This window comes from Lipotes vexillifer, unplaced genomic scaffold, assembly GCF_000442215.2.
Source record: "Lipotes vexillifer unplaced genomic scaffold, Lipotes_vexillifer_v1.1 scaffold484, whole genome shotgun sequence".
NCBI lineage: Eukaryota > Metazoa > Chordata > Mammalia > Artiodactyla > Lipotidae > Lipotes > Lipotes vexillifer.
In genome coordinates, this window is record NW_006786458.1 from 1,457,224 (window position 1) to 1,465,858 (window position 8,635).

Consider the following 8,635-nt stretch of genomic DNA (forward strand, 5'->3'; position numbering starts at 1 on the left):
GGCCGCTGAGCCTGCGCGTCCGGAGCCTGCGCTCCGCAACGGGAGAGGCCGCAAGAGTGAGAGGCCCGCGTACCGCAAAAAAAAAAAAAACACCAGAAGTTCTCCCCCAAAAGGGGTATGAAGATAGAATTGCCAGAGCTCTTCCACTGTGGCAAGGCGGGAAGCTTTCTCCAGACCATCTACTGGGGCCTCATCCCCCTGCCGACTTGTTGCCTCTTGTGGGCCATCTGCTGGCGCAGCTGCGCCCCTTTAGCTACAAAGCGATTGCGCAGGTGGGAGGGCCCATTGCGCCTGCGCAGAGGGCTCCAGCAGCTGATCAGCATTTCTTTGCTGATGAGCCGACCTGCAGCTTCCCAGCGCAGTACTCTATGCCGTTCCGAGCAGCGGTAGGCGGATGCTTGCGCATGAGCATACAGACTCGTCTAGAGCCCTGAGATCATGAGGTCGAAAGAGTTCTTATACTGAATGCTCCAGGCCTATGACTTCTACTACCTGTTCCAACATTATGGCTGTTGATCCGGCTGGGTGGATCTGATAAGCTAAGCAATCTCATGTCCGGGTATGATTTCATCCACAAGATGACTGGGCAAGACGTATTTGGAATCACTGTTCCCCTGATTACAAGTGGATCAAAACCATGAAAGTCATCTGACAGTGCTGTTTGGCTACACAGAGTTAAGATACCTCCCTTTGAATTGTATCAGTTGTCAGGCAGCAAGATGATTCAATAGAAAGGTACCAAAAGCCCTTCACTTTTCCACCCCTTCCAGAGATGAATGACATAATGCAGCAACATGTCACAAAGCCAGAAAATCGGCGTCCTCAGAAACGACTTGCTGCAGAAGTAACAAAGTTTGTTCGTGGACCAGAAGGGCTGGATTCTGTGAAAAAGTATACGCAAGCCCTCTGCCATCGTAGCATAAATGCACTGGAGGTTATGTCTGATCAAGAGTTAAAAGTGTCGTTTAAAGAAACTTCATTTTCTGAAGTAGTTCTTAACCTTGCAACAAGTGTCCTAAATATAAGCTGCAAAACAAATGCCATTCCGCAGGGTCCACGAGGGCACTGGCTAACAGAAGGTGGAGTTGGTATTAATGGCAGACAAGCAACAAATCCTGAGAGTGCTAGTTGTTGGACCACATATACTTGAGAATGGACTTTCATTCTTAATAATGGAAAAGGAATTTCTACACTATAAAACGGCTTCAGCTATGATGAGAAACCCTGGTGGTTCAAACAAACATCCATCATTCATTCTCAAGATATAAGAAGGAACTTATACGTTTGCTGATGCTAATCAGAACAACAAAGAATGGAGTATACTCTAGGCTTCACACTGTAAGTAATTTCATTTTTTTATAAGGGCATTTTATTTTTAATTAATTAATTTATTTATTTATTTTTGGCTGTGTTGGGTCTTCGTTTCCGTGCGAGGGCTTTCTCTAGCTGCGGCGAGCGGGGGCCACTCTTCATCACGGCGCGCGGGCCTCTCACTATCGCGGCCTCTCTTGTTGCGGAGCTCAAGCTCCAGACGCGCAGGCTCAGTAGTTGTGGCTCATAGGCCCAGTTGCTCCACGGCATGTGGGATCCTCCCAGACCAGGGCTCGAGCCCGTGTCCCCTGCATTGGCAGGCAGACTCTCAACCACTGCACCACCAGGGAAGCCCAGCAATTTCATTTTTTATGTAAGCTGGTTTATACATAAGGTGTTTGTGTGATGATGAAATATTTTATTTCCTGATCAGCAAACACCAACGGCCATGATTTGCTGGGTTAATCTTTTTTAAAAATTATACTTTATGAAAAAATTAAATTATGTCTTTTTTATCCTAAAAAAAACCCCAGTGCTTCTCATTTTACAGAAGCACAGCATCCATACTTGCACATGTATTATGAAGGATATGCCTGCAGTGAAACTGACCAGTACAGCACCCTCCCTACAGTACTGCACTTGTGCAATAAATGTTAGCGTCTCTTTGATAATAACCTCTGAAATTTGAGTAGCACTTGATAATTTCAAGGGACTTTTTGACATACTCTCTTAATTAAATAACTCCACAAAGTGAGGAGGAGGGTGTTATGATTTTCATTTCTCAGTTGAGGATATCTGTTCATTCCACAAATATGTATTACATGTATGACATGTGCCGTACACTGTTCTAAGCATTCAGATTGACACTGAGAAAGCAAGACATCTATTCAAGCTCATGCAGATTCTAAGGGGGAGATTCAGGACCCTACATGCAGATCTTCATATCAAATCTCATGGTCTTTCTATCACGTAAGTTATCATGTTTCTCCAGAGGTGGAAGAAGACAGGGCTCCATGGTCCTGGGCAGTGAGGGTTTAGTGAGAGACAAACAACTCTATTTATTGGTACAAAAGCATCCGGTTGGCTTTTTAGTAGCCCACTCTTAAATAAGAATTTACAGTCAACAATTATCACATATTTGAGGAAAATTGTATTATAAAAGACAGAAATCACATAAAGTAACAGGAAGGACACAGAGATAGTACAGGGAGAAAAAAAGTTTTTAAACCTATATTAATACCTTCCAAGAGATAAAAGATATTACATCCATGAAGCAAAAACAGGATGCTTCAAAAAAAAATATTAAGAGAAGAGCCAGAAAGAGATGTTAAGCATTAAAAATGAGGGAAGAAACCCCGTAAACTTGAAGAAATCTCCCAGAATGTAGAACCAAAATATAAAGAGTTAGAAAATGGAGAGAAAAGATAAGAAAATTGGACTTTTCCAGAATGTCCATCATACACACATAGGAGTCACAGAAAAAGTGGACAGAGAAAATAGAAGGTAAGAAATTATCCACGAGATAACTGGAGAAAATTTCTCAAACTTGTAGGATGTGAGTTTCCAGATTGGAAGAGCCCATTTTGTGCTCAGCACAATAGATGAAAATAGACCTACACTAGAACCCCTGAAAAATTTCAAAAGACTGGATATTAAGAAAAGATTCTAAAACTTCCAGAAAGAAAACTGGTTTCTTGCAAAGGATCAAGAATCAGATAGTGTCAGATTACCCAGTAGCAACAATGGAAGTCAGAGGACCATGGAACAGTGCTTTCAAAAAGAAATTACTTTCAACCTAGAATTTTAGTCAACCAACTTTCAATGGAATAAAAGGGGAGAAAAAAAGACATTCTCAGATACTTTTTTAAAAAGCTACAAAATCTGGAAAGTAGGGTGTTCAACACAGCAGCTGTGTGTGTCAGTCCACGTTGGAGCATGTCAAAAAAACCCCTGGGATATTTATGTTTTAAAAAGATATTTAAAAATACCTAATGAATCTGAACATATTGGGAGATTTACATCACTGAGAGAGAATTGGGGTATAACTTAATGATAGGTGCATACAAACTAAATCAAATGGTGAAAAGACAATTATTAACGCCAGGGTGAACAAAAATATATCGATGAGAAACAGAAAGCAACTATGGTATATATACAGGGCTCAGCTATAACGTATGTTTTACAATGTGAATATAAAATGTTTATGTCACCCAGTGGTTCCCAGAGTGTGGTCCCTTGGCCAGTCCAACAACATCATGACATCACCTAGAAATTTGTTTGGAATGCAAATTCTCTGGATCCTCCCTTACTGAATCAGAGGGGAGTAGGACCCACGAATCTGTATTTACACAAGCTATCAAAGTGATTCTAAGGCACTCTATTTGAGAATCATTGATCTGACCAAAGTTATAAAATCTAAACTAGAGAGAATGACAGGCTTTTCACATGTATGTGATGAGGATGGGCAGAGGAGAAATTCAATAACTAATGCTTAAACCAAGCATTAAGAAAAACCAAGAAATGCAATCTAAGCATGGTATTTAGAAGTAGAAAGGGCGAGAGAGCACCCTTATTTCAGTCGATAAAATAAAAACAAAATTATATAAGAAGCACTGACCTGCTCAGTCCAACTGACCTGATGTTCTCGGGCCCACCAAAATTAAGGATGTTTTCTCTTTGTAAATTATAAAGAATTCCTAATCCACAAAAGAGAACTTGCTTATAGGTAGTAAAGATGTATGTTATTTTTATACATCTTACTTTAAAAATCACTCAGACGTCATAAACCATGGATCTTATATTGCAAAATATTCAGTTACAAACTGGTATTACTTTGTTATCCTGTAGATGAGGTTTTTCATTGAACACCAACATACAGGGAAAAGCATGGCACCATGACTTTCGTTACTGAGCATGGTATGATGTGGCATGTTACATATATGTGGGATTAAATGAAATTAAAGAGGTTATATATATATTTATAATATATGTGTGTGTTATATACATATTTATTTATTTAACCTTTATAACAGTTTTAGGAAAAATGTGGTCATCTCTGATTTAGAGATGAGGAAATCCCGGCATCAAGAACATTGAAAATGTTTAGCATCACACAAGCGGTGGATGTGCCTTCCATGACCCCCTGTTAAACTAGATTTAGTTTGTAATTATTTGTACTGCAACTAGTCAGATGGGGCAGCATCTGAAGACAACTACAAAACGCAGAGGACCCCATCTTTCTGTTTTGATACAAGGAGCTCAATAAGTTAAAACGAGCAAGTGGCTCTGCAATTTTCTATGTAATCTTTAACAGACAAAGTAATTTATTAATCACCAAAATGTCACAGGCAGTTTACTAGCCAGTGAAGATATCTTCTTTTTCTAAAAAATCAGGCATAACTCTAGACATATGGAGTGAATGGGGGAAAATCTGATTCTTTAAGCTTATTTGCCTTAGAATTCTCCTTCAGGTTCCTACTGGCAGTGTGAACACGGACCTCCCAGACTCTGTATTAAAGCCCTCCAGGGCCCACCTTATTTCCTGTCCTGTTTAGCATACAGTCTTGACTCTAAGCCATGCACCACGGTCAGGAATCAGCCTTGGCTATAAGAATTGACTGACCAGGGAAGACGAGGAGATTGTGTAGACACTCAAGCTGACTGCTGTATTTTTCTTTTTAAAATAAGTATCACTTGCATCCCTTACATCCTCCTCACATTCAAGCCTCATTCTGGATCTTACAAATGTCATGTCAAAGACGAGCAGCCCAGGCCCTGACTTTTGAGATAATCTTACATCCTTAGCAGATACAGGCTCCCAGCCTCTGCCCTGCAGCCCCTGTGACTGCTTCCACTCAAGCTGCTTCCATCTGGATGCTGGGTTTCTTTTGTTCAGAACACTCCACCCTCAAGCTGACTTAGTTCAACTGCACGTCCACCCTGAAACCATTTCACTCAGGGAACCGGGGGGCAGACACACCTAATTTCACAGATGAGCAGGCCCCTGAAATAAGCTCAGCAACCATGCAAAATGATTACTAATGATGATGTAACAGATTTCAAAGTGAAACTGACTTGATGTTTGGGGGTCTGCTGAAAATAAGGATGTTTTCTCTTTAGGGTCTGAGTATAGTTTGGTTCTTTCTATTGAGGTGAGAAAGAAATTGCAGAATCCCCAAAGATAAACTCACTAAAATGATCCATAAAAGCAGTGTCCAAAACTATCCAAATCATTTCCAGCTTATCTCCCATCTTCTGCATGAAGGAAAGACACAGGCATTTCCCCAGAGGCCCAGGCCCCATCACTGGCTCAGATGGCTAGTGACCAGGCAAACAGCAGACCTTGCTGGCCTGACCTGGCATCCATTCCAATAGGGGACAAGTCACACCATGAGAATGGGAATCAAGTGTTCTAACCCCTTCTATTACTTCTCTCATCAAAGAAATGTGTCTTCTCAATAAGACAAGTTCCTATCCTTTTTTGAAATCTTTCTTATTGTGAAATGTAAAAATATAGCACACTTACAGAAAAATGCATAAAATATAAATGTGCAGTTTAATGAATTATTGTAAAGTAAACATCCCTAAAACCACCTCTGAGGACAAAAAAGGAATATCCTTGCATTCCAAAAGCACTCAACATATTGTTCCTAATTAAAACTCTCTCTTATATCCTGGAATAACCCTGACCTGACTTTTATGGTGATCATTTCCTTGCTTTTTTTATACTTTTAATACTAATGTATGAACTTCCAAATAATGTGGTTTAGTTTCGCTTATTTTTAGCTTTATATGAATGGAATTGTACAGTATGTATTTTTAGTTTGGCCTCTTTTACACATTATTATACATATTTTTTCATTATTATATTTTTGAGATCTCTTTACACGCCTGACTAATGAACGCATAGCAGACATTTATTCATTTTAATGTATAGTGTTTCTGTTGATGAGCGTGTGTTTTTTTCTCATTTGGGCCATTATGAATAACACTGTTGAGAATATTTTTATACATATCCCAGTTCACTCTGAAAGTCATTAATAGACATAAAAAATGAGCAAGTCTGAATTCAAAGCCAAAAGAGACTTTTAAAAGGGAATTTTCAGATCCTAATACATTTTTTCTCTTTTGTTGCAAATGTATGTTGATCCTGAATAGGAATGCACAGACCCTATTACCTGACTATTCTGTTTGTCCCGCCTGCTTTCTGTGAGCTAGAAAAAGTACTTTCATGACAATGTTAGGGGAATTGGGGGTCCTAAAAGCCTTTTTTCCAAGGGACTCCCATAACACCTGAGTTCTAGAACAGCTAGGCCACTATTTGCCAGTGATAAGACCTAGGGAAAGTGACTTGACATCACTGAGCTTCGATTTTTCTTTTATGTCAAATTCAAAGGGGAATCAATTATTATTATGCATAAATTATGTTATGTCGAAGGCATTTTGCCATCTGTGTAGCTAACTAGCTTATTAAAGCACTTCAAAAACTTGGTGAAATAGCTATTACTATCCACATTTTCTACTTTACTATTTCTGTCATCTCCCAGAGTTGTTTTAGAGAATAAATAAAAGAATATATGTTAAGTGCTTAGCACAGAGTTGAAATTCAGCACATGTTCATTACAATTGATTTTGTCTCATCACAGTTTGTGCTTTTTTTTTTATGTTTCCAGACACTAAATGCATTGTACACATATCTGGCCAAATCTGGTTTGTCATCGTCTTTACTTATGTCTGATCCTTTTATTTTGATTTGTTTCAGCCTAGAGTTAAGTGTGGGAACAAGAAAACAATAGAAAGCACAATCAATATAGAATCTAAACTGAGTTTTCACCCAAACTTATTAACTTTCTTTAAAATAGCTTCTTAAAAATTAACTTTCACTGATTAAAACACAGTGAAAAACTGGAATCCGGATTTTACAAGTAGCTATTATTTAAATAGGCCCCATGTCCCTGGAAAGTACTGCTTAGGACTATGTATCCATTCAGGTTACTAAGAAAAATAAAGAGAAAAATGTGAGTATATTTATGGCTACATTTAACATCTAGTTTTTCTTCCATGCTTCAGTTTTGGAGCTTTAGCACATTATTTCACTGTGATAGGAAAGTAAAGCAACTTCTGCGACCCTAGTTTACAAGGCTCATCTTGACACAGGATTAGGGAGGGAGACACTCAGTCACTTTGAATCCATGTCTTAGAGTAGGAGGAAGCTGTCAAAGGAGAGAAATGAAATAATTACAGATCAGGTTTTCTTTCCCCCACCCATCCCTGCTGGTTTCCAGCTGTTCCTCTGCTCTCATCTTTTGATGGCCAACGAGATAATGCATCTTGCTAACAAGATGAAGACTCCTTGGGTATCATGGCTGCTGATTCAAAATCAGAGGGAAAAGAAGTGTATGAGAGCCATTATGCAGGAAAAATATTTATTGAGAGCAAGCTGTGTGTAATGCGCTGTGTGAAACAATATTAGCAAGCATGGTTCAACTGTCAAATCATGGAGTTATTGAATAGATTTTACCTCTACCACTCAGTATTCTAGATAATGCATAATTATTGTTTTAAAAAAAAGAAAAGAAATAACATCTATCCTCCAGGTGCCCATCCACCCTCTGGTATGGCAGAATTTCTTGAATCTGATTGATTTTGCTGCTTTTTTTTTTTTCAGTACAAATTTAGTATCTTGATGCCAGTCCCGTGGGCAGTTATGTCAGAATCTTTAGCTCATGTCTGTCTGAAAGACTGATTCCTGAGAGTTCTTTAACATCATGTGAGAGCCTGCAGTAGAGACAAGAACCAAGAGGCGCAGTGGGGATGGTGTCCCAGGATCTCAGCGAAAAGAGCACATCAGCAGAATCAAACACTAAGCTTCCACCATTTGCACCTGGCTATGTACCAAGCCAGTCCTCACATCATCGATGCAACTTTATTTCCCAACCCTGGAATTAGATACAATACAATATAGTCCCCAATAAAGGACTTGTCTGTGGCAGCAGTGAATATAAAATAATGGGGTTGAATGGATGATATGGCGTACGTAGTCTCTCTTATTTGTTTCTGGCTGCATTGTGACTAAGTCATCCACAGTACAGTTTAAGATTGGCTAAAGAATTTTACTAAATTCTCAACAGTTCACTAAGAAAATGGTATAGGAGTTTCAAGAGGAAGTTAACTATGACACCAATGAAACTTTGATTAACAAATTGGAAGGTTCAAAATAACGTTCATGGCAACAAGCTAGCTTTGGATTATCAATATACATGTATCTCTTTTGAAATTCCTAATGGACTCAGAAACCAAAATACACCTTCTTCAAGGGGGAAAA

The 8,635-nt window shown here is 39.1% G+C and overlaps 1 pseudogene; it reads left to right on the forward strand.

Moving 5' to 3' along the window:
• The first annotated feature begins 368 nt into the window (after positions 1 to 368).
• LOC103072040 (tyrosine--tRNA ligase, mitochondrial pseudogene) lies at positions 369 to 1,215 on the forward strand (annotated as a pseudogene).
• Positions 1,216 to 8,635: the final 7,420 nt, after the last annotated feature.